Source organism: Coregonus lavaretus (genome assembly GCF_964263955.1).
Source record: "Coregonus lavaretus genome assembly, chromosome: 15".
NCBI classification, from domain to species: Eukaryota; Metazoa; Chordata; class Actinopteri; order Salmoniformes; family Salmonidae; genus Coregonus; species Coregonus lavaretus.
This window is the reverse complement of record NC_140002.1, coordinates 22,438,205-22,451,693: the sequence shown is the minus strand read 5'-3', so window position 1 is coordinate 22,451,693 and position 13,489 is coordinate 22,438,205. Positions and strand designations below refer to the sequence as shown.

The 13,489-nt window shown below is 45.0% G+C and overlaps 1 pseudogene across 1 annotated transcript in view; it reads left to right on the top strand.

Moving 5' to 3' along the window:
* The first annotated feature begins 3,109 nt into the window (after window positions 1-3,109).
* Window positions 3,110-13,489, top strand: part of LOC311143077 (SH2B adapter protein 2-like) — a 29,501-nt pseudogene continuing 19,121 nt past the window's right edge. Inside the window, exons 1-5 of the transcript in view lie at window positions 3,110-3,603; window positions 3,811-3,912; window positions 6,824-6,915; window positions 7,236-7,321; window positions 13,309-13,476. The product of the transcript in view is annotated as an SH2B adapter protein 2-like (transcript). The remainder of the gene's footprint in view (window positions 3,604-3,810; window positions 3,913-6,823; window positions 6,916-7,235; window positions 7,322-13,308; window positions 13,477-13,489) is intronic.

Below are 13,489 nucleotides of genomic sequence, written 5' to 3'. Positions count from 1 at the left end.
TCAACAAGGCAGGTCCTTCAGGCCCTAGTTTTGTCGCACCTAGACTACTGTTCAGTAGTGTGGTCAGGTTCCACAAAGAGGGACTTGGGAAAATTGCAGTTGGCTCAGAACAGGGCAGCTCAGCTGGCCCTTAAAAGTACACGGAGAGCTAACATTAATGACATGCATGTCAGTCTCTCCTGGCTCAGAGTGGAAGAGAGATTGACTTCATCACTGCTTGTTTTTGTAAGAGGCGTTGACAAGCTGAATGTACCGAGCTGTCTGTTTGGAATACTGGCACACAGCTCGGACACCCATGCATACCCCACAAACATGCCACCAGAGGTCTCTTCAAAGTCCCCAAGTCCAGAACAGACTATGGGAGGCGCACAGTACTACATAGAGCCATGACTACATGGAACTCCACTTCAGGTAACTGATGCAAGCAGTAAAATCAGATTTTAAAAAACAGGTACAAATACACCATATGGAACAACAGGGACTGTGAAGAGATACACACAAGGGTATAGACACATGCATACGCACACATTGTGATATTGTTGTATGGTGGTATTAAACATTTTGTATTGTAGATAGGTAGTGGTGTAATAATGTCATATGATGTACTGTTTTATATTTTTGTTTTATATGTAATGTAAGTGCTTTAATATGTTTGGACCCCAGGAAGAGTAGCTGCTGCCTTGGCAGCTAATGGGGATCCCTAAGAAATACAAATACAAATACGTAACAAAATGTGGAAAAAGTCAAGGGGTCTGAATACTTTGCGAATACACTGTAGGAACCAGCACAGAACAAGTGGTGTAAAGTACTTAAGTAAAAATACTTTAAAGTACTAGTTAAGTCAGTTTTTTTAGGTATCTGTACTTTACTTTACTATTTATATTTTTGACAACTTTTACTTTTACTTCACTACATTCCTAAAGAAAATAATGTACTTTTTACTCCATACATTTTCCCTGACATCCAAAAGTACTCGTTACATTTTGAATGCTTAGCAGGACAAGAAAATGGATCCATTCACGCACTTATCAAGAGAACATCCCTGGTCATCCTTACTTCCTCTGATCTGGCGGACTCACTAAACACAAATGCTTTGTTTGTAAACTATGTCTGAGTGTTGGAGTGTGCCTCTGGCTATCCGTAAATTTAAATAAAAAATCTTGCCATCTGGTTTGCTTCATATAAGGAATTTGAAATGATTTATACTTTTACTTTTGCTTTTGATACTTAAGTATATTTTAGCAATTACATTTACTTTTGATAGTTAAGTATATTTAAAACCAAATACTTTTAGACTTTTACTCAAGTAGTATTTTGCTGGGTGACGTTCACTTTTACTTGAGTCATTTTCTACTAAAGTATCTTTACTTTTACTCAAGTATGACAATTGGGTACTTTTTCCACAACTCCATAGAAGCAGATCAAGCCCAACTCATACCTCTAATAATGGATGTTCGCTGTGACAATATGGCACACACACACATCCAGCTGTCTCTGTACAGAGGATTCAAGTTTCAGTTAATGAAGAGATGTAGCTACTGAAGCAGTGTCCAATCAGTCACAGGGCTATGTGTTGGGGGAATGAACCCAATCAAAGACGGGGGGAAAAAAGTATCATATGGAGAAGTGCCTAAATTTGATTTAAAATCATCCATTTAAATGACATAGAATATGTTCAACTGCAGCTCTACCTCCTGTTCAAAAGCATCCTTTATCCTTGAATAACAGGAGAGTCTCCAGACTCATCATAATGCAGTGATACCACACATATCCTGTGAATTACTGTATCTCTGCCAGGATGACAATAAAACTGCTAACACAGACAAATCCAGTGGGAGCTGTCGTTTCGTGCAAGGATGGAAGTAACAGTGGGTGATTGTAGGGCCACTCACTTGCATTTGTCATTATAAAAATTTTAAAAAAGACCAACTTGTCATGACAGGCACAGACATTATAAGATAATTAGGTTGAAATCTCCCTTCGCGCGGCGTAAAAGTCCAATCATTAGTGACTGATTCACTGTGAGGCGGTCAGCTACCCAGGCTGATCGTCTAGCCCCGGCACTGATAACATTTATTGGACCTCCTCTTTAATATTTATGGATTGTTTTTAAGATAAGGAGATATCTGTCTTTCTCTCCTTCTGAGCCCCTATTTCAAAGGATGGCTATTCAGTGCTAGGTGATAACTGTCTGCCATTGTGCCTGAGAGAAACCTCAGGAATAATCTTCTGAGCCCTGTCACATTTTGGAAGCTTATCTGCTAGGCTGCAGACTTGGACCTCCTTCATCGAATACAATGCGAAATAGCAAAGAGGTAATTTTCTTTCTGGGGAAAGTCAGTTAGCAAATGTTAGTATAATGTCAGGGTTAAGGAGTAGTCCTCCTCTGGCCTCCCTTTTACTTTGGCTCCTGTCGCCTTTCCTATCAGTTTTCTATTTCTCTGTTCAAAGCTTCATTAAACTTTGAAACTGCATATTTCCCTCCCCGGCCACCATTGCAAAAAGGCAGTGATGCGTAGGTCTAAATGGTCAGTGGAGGAACCAGATAAGGTGTATTTGCAATTTGCTTCTCCCAAAATAACAGCATTTTAAATTGAACAAAAACCTATCTATTGAAAGTGATACATCTTGTATTGATTGCAGTCAGTCTCTTGTAGGGTATTAATGAGTATCATGTTACTGTCTCCCACATGAGACAGGGAGTTCATGTCACATGTTTTTGTTTGAGAGTGGGATTTTAGGATAGGCCATCATATCAGGTAGGCAGGGATGTAAACTGGAGTTGTCTCCATAACAGCACACCAGAGTATCCACTATGAAATAATGAGGGTAGCCTCAAATACAACTCAGCTCCCTCATCTTTTCTGACCTTCTCTATCCACAGATTTCACCAGCCGAATGCACTAATGAGGACTTGGAGCAGGATAGCGTGAGGAGGAACTCACTCTGTCTCTCAGTTCTGTACTCAGGATTATTGGGAGTGCTTTTGGACCGTGCCAAGCTAAACCAGAAGAAGAATGCTGTCCTGGAGGGAGGGGGCTGTTAGATATGCCTGCTACCTACATATTCATCTGATCCTCTGGGCCCTCCAGCCTGTCCCTGGTCTCTGATGGAGGGCAGCCCAAAGAAGCTGAAGCCCAGCCCCCGACACCAGCCCAAACCCAGGGACCTCTCCAATCTGACTCTGGGCCAGTCCCGCAGCACAGAGGACCTGTCTGAGGGCCTCCCCGGGGCCAACTTTAGGAAGGTTTCTCCCTGCGTAACATCAGCCTGTGTATGGTGGACGGGGTCCGGGATATGCTCCAGAGGAGCCGGGGGGCCTCCCCAGAACCCCGCTGCAGGCTCAACGGGGACACAGGGGGCCACTGGAGCCCCCGTCTGCTGCGCCTGCCCCGGCGGCCCTGCTCTGCCACCCTCAGGGCCCCGCCAGCCGAGGTGCAGAGGGAAGGGGCCCTGCGCTATATGGTGGCAGACGACTCGCACAGCATGGGCAGCAGTGCTCAGTGGCAGAAGTGTTGTATGCTACTCAGGAGAACAGGAGGAGGAGGGGCCGCCACTGAGGGGGGGGGGGGCTTCCTGCTGGAGTTCTATGTGCCGCCCAAGGTGGGTCTCCTGGTCACTTACTGTGTTTTATATGGATTTGGTAGAGAAAATCACAGACCTGTATTTTTAAAAGGTATTCAACGCTATAGGAATACATTTTATCAGGTCAGCAATACAGGAGCCCAATCTCACACTGAAAATAAGATGTATTTTGTCAATGTTGTTTGCGGTAACTCTGGTGTCTCCTCTGTCCTCTTTCTGGCCCAGTCATCCAAGCCCAAAGTGAGTGTTCCTCTGACAGCCGTCATGGAGGTGCGGACCACCATGCCCCTGGAGATGCCAGCCACAGACAACACCTTCGTCCTCAAGGTAAGCTTTACTTGTAATGTCAGGACATTTTTATCACAAGTGTATGTAGGCGTAATGACAAAACATTCAAGTAGTACCAAATGCTCTGTATGCTGCAGATTTGCATAATGAACCAAACATTGAAAACCACAGACAATATTTGTTCAATTTATCTCATGTCAGTAGGCCAAAACAGGCTACTAATATGATACCTTATCCATCAATATATTTCCCACTACATTTGCTCAATTATATCTAGTCCTACACTGAACAAAAATATAAACGCAACATACAGATCATATAAGGAAATCAGTGTATTAAAATCAATTCATTAGGCCCTAATCTATGGATTTCACGACTGGGAATAGAGATATGCATCCGTTGGTCACAGATACACTATATATACAAAAGTATGTGGACACCCCTTTCAAATTAGTGGATTTGGCTATTTCAGCCACACCCGTTGCTGACAGGTGTATGAAATCTAGCATACAGCCATGCAATCTCCATAGACAAACATTGGCAGTAGAATGGCCTTACTGAAGAGCTCAGTGACTTTTAACGTGGCACTGCCATAGGATGCCACCTTTCCAACAAGTCAGTTCGTCAGATTTCTGCCTGCTAGAGCTGCCCCGGTCAACTGTAAGTGCTGTTATTGTGAAGTGGAAATGTCTAGGAGAAACAACGGCTCAGCAGCGAAGTGGTAGACAACACAAGCTCACAGAATGGGACAGCCGAGTGCTGAAGCACGTAAAAATCGTCTGTCCTCGGTTGCAACATTCACTACAGAGTTCCAAACTGCCTCTGGAAGCAACGTCAGCACAATAACTGTTCGTCAGGAGCTACATGAAATGGGTTTCCATGGCCAAGCAGCCGCACAAAACCTAAGATCACCAAGCGCAATGCCAAGCGTCGGCTGGAGTGGTGTAAAACACGCCGCCGTTGGACTCTGGAGCAGTGGAAACACTTTCTCTGGAGTGATGAATCATGCTTCACCATCTGGCAGTCCGACGGACGAATCTGGGTTTGGCAGATGCCAGAAGAATGCTATTTGCCCCAATGCATAATGCCAACTGTAAAGTTTGGTGGAGGAGGAATAATGGTCTGGGGCTGTTTTTCATGGTTAGGGCTAGGCCCCTTAGTTACAGTGATTGGGAAATCTTAACGCTACAGCATACAATGACATTCTAGACGATTCTGTGCTTCCAACTTTGTGGCAACAGTTTGGGGACGGCCCTTTCAGCATGACAATGCCCCCGTGCACAAAGCGAAGTCCATACAGAAATGGTTTGTTGAGATCGGTGTGGAAGAACTTGCCTGGCCTGCACAGAGCCTTGACCTCAACCCCATCGAACACCTTTGGGATGAATTGGAACGCCGACTGCGAGCCAGGCCTAATCGCCCAACATCAGTGCCCGACCTCACTAATGCTCTTGTGGCTGAATAGAAGCAAGTCCTCGCAGCAATGTTCCAACATCTAGTGGAAAGCCTTCCCAGAAGAGTGGAGGCTCTTATAGCAGCAAAGGGGGGACCAACTCCATATGAATGCCAATGATTTTGAAATGAGATGTTCGACAAGCAGGTGTCCACATACTTTTGGTCATGTAGTGTACCTTAAAAAGAAGTAGGTGCGTGGATCAGAAAACCAGTCAGTATCTGTTGTGACCACCATTTGCCTCATGCAGCGCGATACATCTTCTTCGCGTAGAGTTGATCAGGCTGTTGATTGTGGCCTGTTGAATGTTGTCCCACTCCTCTTCAATAGCTGTGCGAAGTTGCTGGATATTGGTGGGAACTGGAACACGCTGTCGTACACACCGATCCAGAGCATCCCAAACATGCTCAATGGGTGACATGTCTGATGAGTATGCAGGCCATGGAAGAACTGGGACATTTTCAGCTTCCAGGAATTGTGTACAGAGCCTTACGACATGTGACGGTGCATTATCATGCTGAAACATGAGGTGATGGCGGCGGATGAATGGCACGACAATGGGCCTCAGTATCTCGTCACGGTATCTCTGTGGATACAAATAGCCATCGATAAAATGCAATTGTGTTTGTTGTCCGTAGCTTATGCCTGCCCATACCATAACCCAACCGCCACCATGGGGCACTTTGTTCACAATGTTGACATCAAAAACCGCTGTCTGCCATCTGCGCGGTACAGTTGAAACCGGGATTAATCCGTGAAGAGCACACTTCTCCAGCGTGCCAGTGGCCATTGATGGTGAGCATTTTCCCACTGAAGTCGGTTACGATGCCGAACTGCAGTCAGGTCAAGACCCTGGTGAGGACGACGAGTACGCAGACAAGCTTCCTTGACACGGTTTCTGACAGTTTTTGCAGAAATTCTTTGGTTGTGCAAACCCACAGTTTCATCAGCTGTCCGGATGGCTGGTCTCAGACAATCCCGCAGGGGAAGAAGCCGGATGTGGAGTTCCTGGGCAGGCGTGGTTAACACGTGGTCTGCGGTTGTGTGGTCGGTTGAACGTACTGCCAAATGATCTAAAACGACGTTGGAGGCAGCTTATGGTAGAGAAATTATCATTCAATTCTCTGGCAACATGCACGCTCCCTCAACTTGAGACATATGTGGCATTGTGTTGTGTGACAAAACTGCACATTTTAGAGTGGCCTTTTATTGTCCCCAGCACAAGGTGCACCTGTGTAATGATCATGCTGTTTAATCAGCTTCTTGATATTCCACACCTGTCCGATGGCTGGATTATCTTGGCAAAGGAGAAATGCTCACTAACATGGATGTAAACAAATTTGTGCATAAAGTTTGAGAGAAATAACCTTTTTGTGCGTATCGAACATTTCTGGGATCTTTTATTTCAGCTCATGAAACATGGGACCAACACTTTACAAGTGCCTAGTTGATTTGGAATGTGAACATATTGTGCCTAATCCAATGTTTGTGTTGCAGGTGGAGAATGGAGGAGAATACATCCTGGAGACGTTAGACTCCCTTCAGAAACACTCCTGGGTGGCTGACATTCAGGACTGCATAGACCCGAGGTAAAGAAAAAGAGCACCACACTCACTTCTCTGTGATCTAGGGGTGCATCTCAATTTAATCTAAAGTGAAATTAGATTCCTTCCCTTTTCTCTGTTCCTGCACTGATGTGAAGGAGAAGTGAAAGCAAAATCCCAGTGTGCATCCACCATATTGCTTTCAACCCTGTGTTTTCAGATTGACAGAAGATGGAAAAGGATTTCAGTTCAGACTATTGAGATGCAACCCCATATAGATGATTTTAAGCAGCAACACTCAAACCAGTTCCTTCTCTTCCCCTGTCTCATTGAATGTGTTTATGTATTCTGTGTGACTGTGACAGGGACAGTGGAGAAGACATTGAGCTGATGTCTTGTCCTCACGGCCAGTTCCCCTCGGTGTCCACCTGTAGCTGTGAGCTCACATCTAGTGAGTATTTATTCACTTTAATTGGTAATGGTATCCCAGCTAGCACATAACGTTCTGAGAACCATGTGTTTCTTCTTGGTGAGAGCGTGGTTGTCCTATGGTTATTTTGCATACAACCTTCCCACAACTTTCTGGGAATGGTGCAGGATACTTGGTTTTGGAACATTCTCAGCACATTTAAGGAACACAATTTTCTTGGTATTTTATTACTTTAACAGAACATTTCCTAAAAGTTCAAACATGGTTTCATTTAAATTCAATTTTGGTAATGTTCTAGGAACATTCTCCAACTGGTTTGACATTGGGAATGTTCTCAAATAGTTAAGAGAATGTTGGGGAACAACGTTCTTCTGTAGGAATTTCAGTACTTCAGCATAGTTTTTCCTACAGGTATCCTCATGGTTCTATTTAAAGTAATGTTCTCAAATTGTTCTAAAAACATTAAGAAAACTTTCCATAAAAACCACAAGAAAACTTCAGCGTAGAATCCCGTATTATCGGCATATTCAACAGCGTTTAAGAAATATTTTACCTTCAACAGTGTTATCTTGTGATCAAGCCTTCAATGTTTTGTGATTATTGGTGTCGTAAAAATGTTAGCTAACGGGTTAGCAATTAGCAAGTTTGACATTTCATTGGAAATACTACTGTTATCAGCTTTTGATAAGCGGTTTGGTAAAAAAATACGTCCCGTCTAATCGGCATACGGCCCCCAGTTATTGGCCACCTTACTATTTTGTTCAATTACAAGATATATCCGTTTAATTTTGTTGAAAAAAGAGACACCAACCACGTACCTGAAGTGTTTACTAGATAGTTGACTAGTTGGCTAGTCTTCCGGTAAAAAATAATGAATTGCCTGTCAACTTTTCATTGCGTAGCCCGGTGCGCCATCCTGTGGACTCTTAAAAAATTGTTCTTCACCAACATATTCAGTGTTGTAACCAAATAAAATATGAGTATTAATAATTTACATCAAATACACTTTAATTTCAGTTATGTGCATTAACATAAACAATGAAAACACTGTTGGAGTTTGTGTTGCAGATGTGCACTTCGAAAGTAAAGGAAGAAGATACACAAGATAAATAAATATATATATTATATTTTAGACATTATTTTTTTTTTGAACACAAACAAAACAAACAATTAAATCTCGACCTCCATCCCTATATTGTCACAAAAATCACAATACAAATCCAGATCCACCGCTACCTCTTGATCCCACTGCACACACCTGCAGTGGAACCAGTGCTGGCAGAAGTCACAGCACACCCATGGCACCTCGGATCTACACTCCCCGCAGCGAGCACAGCAGGTGGTGTCTTCTTTTATAAAAAAATTATAATACAAATTGATTAATATGGTTTTGCAAAATGTAGAAGTTCTTCAACAACAATAGTAATTGATACAACTGAGAGAGCGAGAAAAACAGATTAAGAAGTACCTGAGAGTGGTGCCATGGGTGGTGTGACAGATGTGACCGGTGTAGCTCTTCTCTTCCTTTTCTGTGCTGCATTTTGAGAAAAAGTAGTGTTAGACAGAGCATGTTGCATGAAAACCCTTTTCAACTTTTTTACTTCAATACCTCTGGAGGAAGCTGCAGAGGTTTTGGAGGAGGTGGAGATGACTTGAGGGCTGGTGCTATGTACTGTAGATATGTAAAGATATATATATATATTTTACATTGCTGTTTTATAAAACAGATAACAAACAGTCATTTTTTCGTAATTTAACATGTGTTTACCTGTGGAGGTGGTGGTATTCAAATTGCAGGGGGCAGGGACACCAGACGAGGCTGCTATGGTGGTGTGACCAGGGGAGACGGAGGAGGCAGTTGGTCCAGAGGAGGCCGTGTTGGTGGTGACAGACATGGGGGGTGGTGTGCATTGGGGTGGTGGTGGACAAAACCGCCGACGATGGCTTGGAGGAGCTGGTGTTTGTAATGGTGGGGTTGAGGGGCCGACGATGGTGTGGCCGGGAGAGTAGGCATGTGGCCTTCTTCTGCAGCTGGGGACTCCGGCGGCTCCTACAGGTGTTGCACACTGGGAGGCACTGGCAGTGGTGATGCAGCTGTCAGGAGTGGTTCCAGCAGGGGGTCCAGCAGAGGTGATTGCGTCAATGGTCTCATCCATGGCAGCCCTCTCCTGTGCCCTCTGTGTTCTGAGGGCTGCCCGACGCTCTTTCTCCTCTGCCTCGGCCCTCTCCTTCTCACCCCTCTCCTGCCACTGGCGCGTGTATTCCTCCCCGGTGAGGCATGTGGCGACCACAGGGAGTCTTCTGTATCGGTCCAGACGATACTTCAGGACAGTAAGGATGTGCCCCAGGTCCTTCGCTATCAGCCCCCCCTCTATTAGGGGGTGCTCTTCTAGAGCTAGGGATGGGACTGGAGCAGGAGCTGGGACTGGAGCAGGGGCTGAGGGTCCTCCTGTGGTCGCTGGGGAGGAGGGGCTGATGGATGGCACAGTGCTGCTGGTTCCAGTAGAGGCGGTGTTGGGACCCGGTAGGGTCCGAGACGGCATTAAACGGGACCCTTCAATGGCTGAAGGGTCAAAAGGGAAGAGGCCACACTTCTTAAACCCTTCCACCACATAGCGCATGACCTTGCATCGCTGGTACAGGTAGCGGAATACTCTGGCAAATTCTGATTTGTTTACCATGTAGGAGTGGTCAAAATGGCTAAGGTCTCCAGCTACCTTGGAGAACTCAGCCTTTAAAGGGCCAAAGTATGCCACGTCCAGCGGCTGCAGGACATGGTGCAGTGTGGTGGAAGACAAAGAAGTATAACCCCTTCCCTTAGTGCCGCCGCGAGCACTTCCGTGTCCGTGTGGCTCTTGTGCCCATCGAAGAGGAGAAGGAGAGGGCGCTCTTTCACTGCATGCTTAATGAAGTGCTGAAACCACTTCCTGAACAGGTCCCTGTCAATGTAGCCACTGCTTGACCGTCCATACAAGGCTTGGGGGGGGCCTCCCAGTGTGTAGTGGCCACCGGGGAAACACTTGGGGTAGATGATAAACGGGGGGACGTCCTCCCCAGTTGCATTGAAGCAGGCCAGCACTGTGATGTGCTCCTTGGTCCCCGGAGCCTGCTGGTACACGTGTTTTGCGCCCCGGGGAGCCAGCACTTTGTGCCTGCTCTGGTCGCTACGAAACCCAGACTCATCGCAGTTATAGATTTGTCTGGGTTTCTCCCTCAACCCACTCTCCTCCAAGTGCTTCTCATAAGAAGTGAAGAAGGTGTCCATCGTCGGACGTGTGGCACACTCAGCTCTCCCCCTATCCAGGGTGTCCGGCCTCCTCATGCTTAGGTTCTTGTGCCTCCTCCTGAACATTTCCCACCACCTCTTCCCCAGTGGTGGGATTGTTTCCCCTGGGTGCCGAAACCTACAATAGAATAGAATATATAATTGTCCATCCAGGATGAAAATGTTTGTTTTGGCATCACCATCCACATTTACATCACACACATTGAGAACAGTCAGTCCACCAATCTACATACATAAACACACAGAACACCAAATACCTGCGTATTTTGTCAGCGTATTTCATCAGCCTCTGTCTGGTGAAGGGGAACCCATGGCTGGCGCAGTAGATACAGTACTGCACCAGAGACTTTTCATCCTCTGGTGCAAGCAATGTGGGTGGTCCACTGCGACAACCATGGGTCACCCGGCCGCTCAGCCTGTCCACCAGGGTCTGCCAAGGTACACCATGCACCTTGGTAGATAAGAAAAGAAAACTGTTACTAGCAGATAAAATTCACATACCGTTTGACTAAATACTGCCTCTATGTAGCTGTTGTAAGATTAAACATAGCCAACAGTGATAGGTGTCAAAAAGTTCATGGTTCAAAGTTCAAAATACATTTTTGCAGATTGTGCAAAACGCCTCCGTCAGAGGACTCCAATTTTGATACGGTAAAGCTTGACAACATGCAGCTGTTTTCGTGATATGTATTATCTAACACTTACAATTTCTTTCCTTTTTGCTTACTTAGCAGTTCTATCAACATTTAGCAACTAAGATAGCAACATTAGAAAATCCGTTAGCTATATTTCAGAGGTAAAATTTTACAATATGCAGCGTGTTCCACAAAATGTGTACATATAACTTTTTTGAAAACTCTCAAAACCTAACTTAACTTACATAAATTGCACTGAAAATCGGTGGTCAGCTAGCTAAAAGGGTGTCGTTAGTCACAAAACGTACCGTTATTTTTCAGTCCATTTAAATGTTGAGCTCGAGGTGATTCAGTCCTCCAACCGCTAGAGAGTGTCCGAGGTTAGGGGGTGTCCGATGTTTGGGGAAAATTAGCTAACGTTCAGAGAATGTTCTAAGAATGTTATTTAAAAACATATACATTCCGTTCTCAGCATCATCAAAACTCGCTCTATCCTCCATCTTGTTAAGTGTGTTGAGGTGTATTGGCCGCGCCCACTAATTGACCACACCTGATCTTAATGAGTGATTTTTTCCTTTGAAATTGGGTCTGTTTGAATAGACTAAAATTAACAGCTTTGTATAAATTAAAAAAACATGGCATGCTAGCTCGATCCTGGTGGAGCAGTGGACTAATTCCATGGATAGAGAACAGAAGATCATAGGTTCTCACTGACACTGTGCCACAATAAAAAAATACATGTGTTTGCATGAATAATGCCTAAGCAAACTAATTTCCATGTGTCCCATCTGTGCGTGGAGTTCAAAACAGTTAACCTAAGCTAGCACTGTTTTTAAACGTTTTATTGAAACATTTTCTCAGAACGTTATTTAATTACCTTCAAATAATCATTTCCATTCTCAGAACGTTAGTAAAACCTCTCAGGAAAACTTTCAGGGAACCATAGTAAAACGTTCTCAGTAGAGGTCTTCACGGGTCCAAAAGGTTGGACTCATTCCGAAATGGACCTGGGTCTTTCCCACCCGGACCCGATATATGCATAAATAAATAAATAAAATATAGAGACCCATTCCGAATGTACCCGAGGACAACTAGACCCGTTCCGTATAGACCTGGTTGGATCCAGACCCGGTCCGATCCAAGTGAAGGAAGCAGCAGAAAAGAGGAGGGAGAGAGAGGTGCCGCTCTAGCAGACGGGGGAGGGGTCGTACTGTAAGTGAGTCACACAGGGAACAGGGAGGAGGGAGGGAGAGACAGCAAACAACCAAGCCGACTTGCGCTATAGTAGACTAATAGCTACCATAGCTAACGTTAGCTAGCTAGGCTAATTGAGGCTGCAGTGCATGCTCTTTCTCATCCTACAGTTACAAATAACAACAACTCCATTCAGAATATTAAGTAGCAGCTTACCTGTTGGCTCTTGGTCATTGTAGCCTATCCTTCTCCTTTAACTTTTAATTCTGTAATTTTAATTCCATCTTCCATTAATTCCATATCTCCTAACTTTTGCCACACACGGAGGCTCTATGACTGTAGCCTATTGCCGCTTTGATGACTTATAATTGGCCAACAACAACAAGCTACATGCACCACGCTCCACTCTTGTGAAAAGCAAGAGGAGCAGCATAAATGATTACATTTCTCTCTCTCTACTGCTGCAATCGCGTTCAGATCTGTACGGGCCCTTCCGGACTAGTCAGTTAAAATTACATATACCCGAGACATATCAGATCCGACCCAGACCCGTGACATTATTTAGAACTCGTGATCCGGACCTGCTTGGGTCACGAAGCAGGTCTCGGGTATTCGGGTACAGGTGGATCCGTGAAGACCTCTAGTTATCAAAACCTCCCTGCAACCTAAAAATGTATGTTCCCAGGACTGGCGAAATTTTCACTTCCATTCTCAGAAGGTTGAAAAAACTTTCAGTTTTACCGGTCAGGAAACGTATGGCTTCATTCCCAGATCCAATAGGAAACCAAAAAGATACGTTCCCACATCTTTGAAGGAACCAAATGTGCTAGCTGGGATCTCAGCATCTGACTTTATGGAGTAACTTTCTCTCCATGCTCTCTATGTCCACACAGACATACACAGGACCCCTCAGCACCGTGCTGGCCCCTGTGGCCCCTCAGGGCCCCACTGTCAGACCCTTTTGGCCTTTCCTTTGCACCCCACCCACATTCCCCTAGAACGCTTCCTCCAGTCAATGGAGTCCAACACGCCTGGAGCAGACAATGGCCAGCTCTCTGTATGTGGAAGGATGTC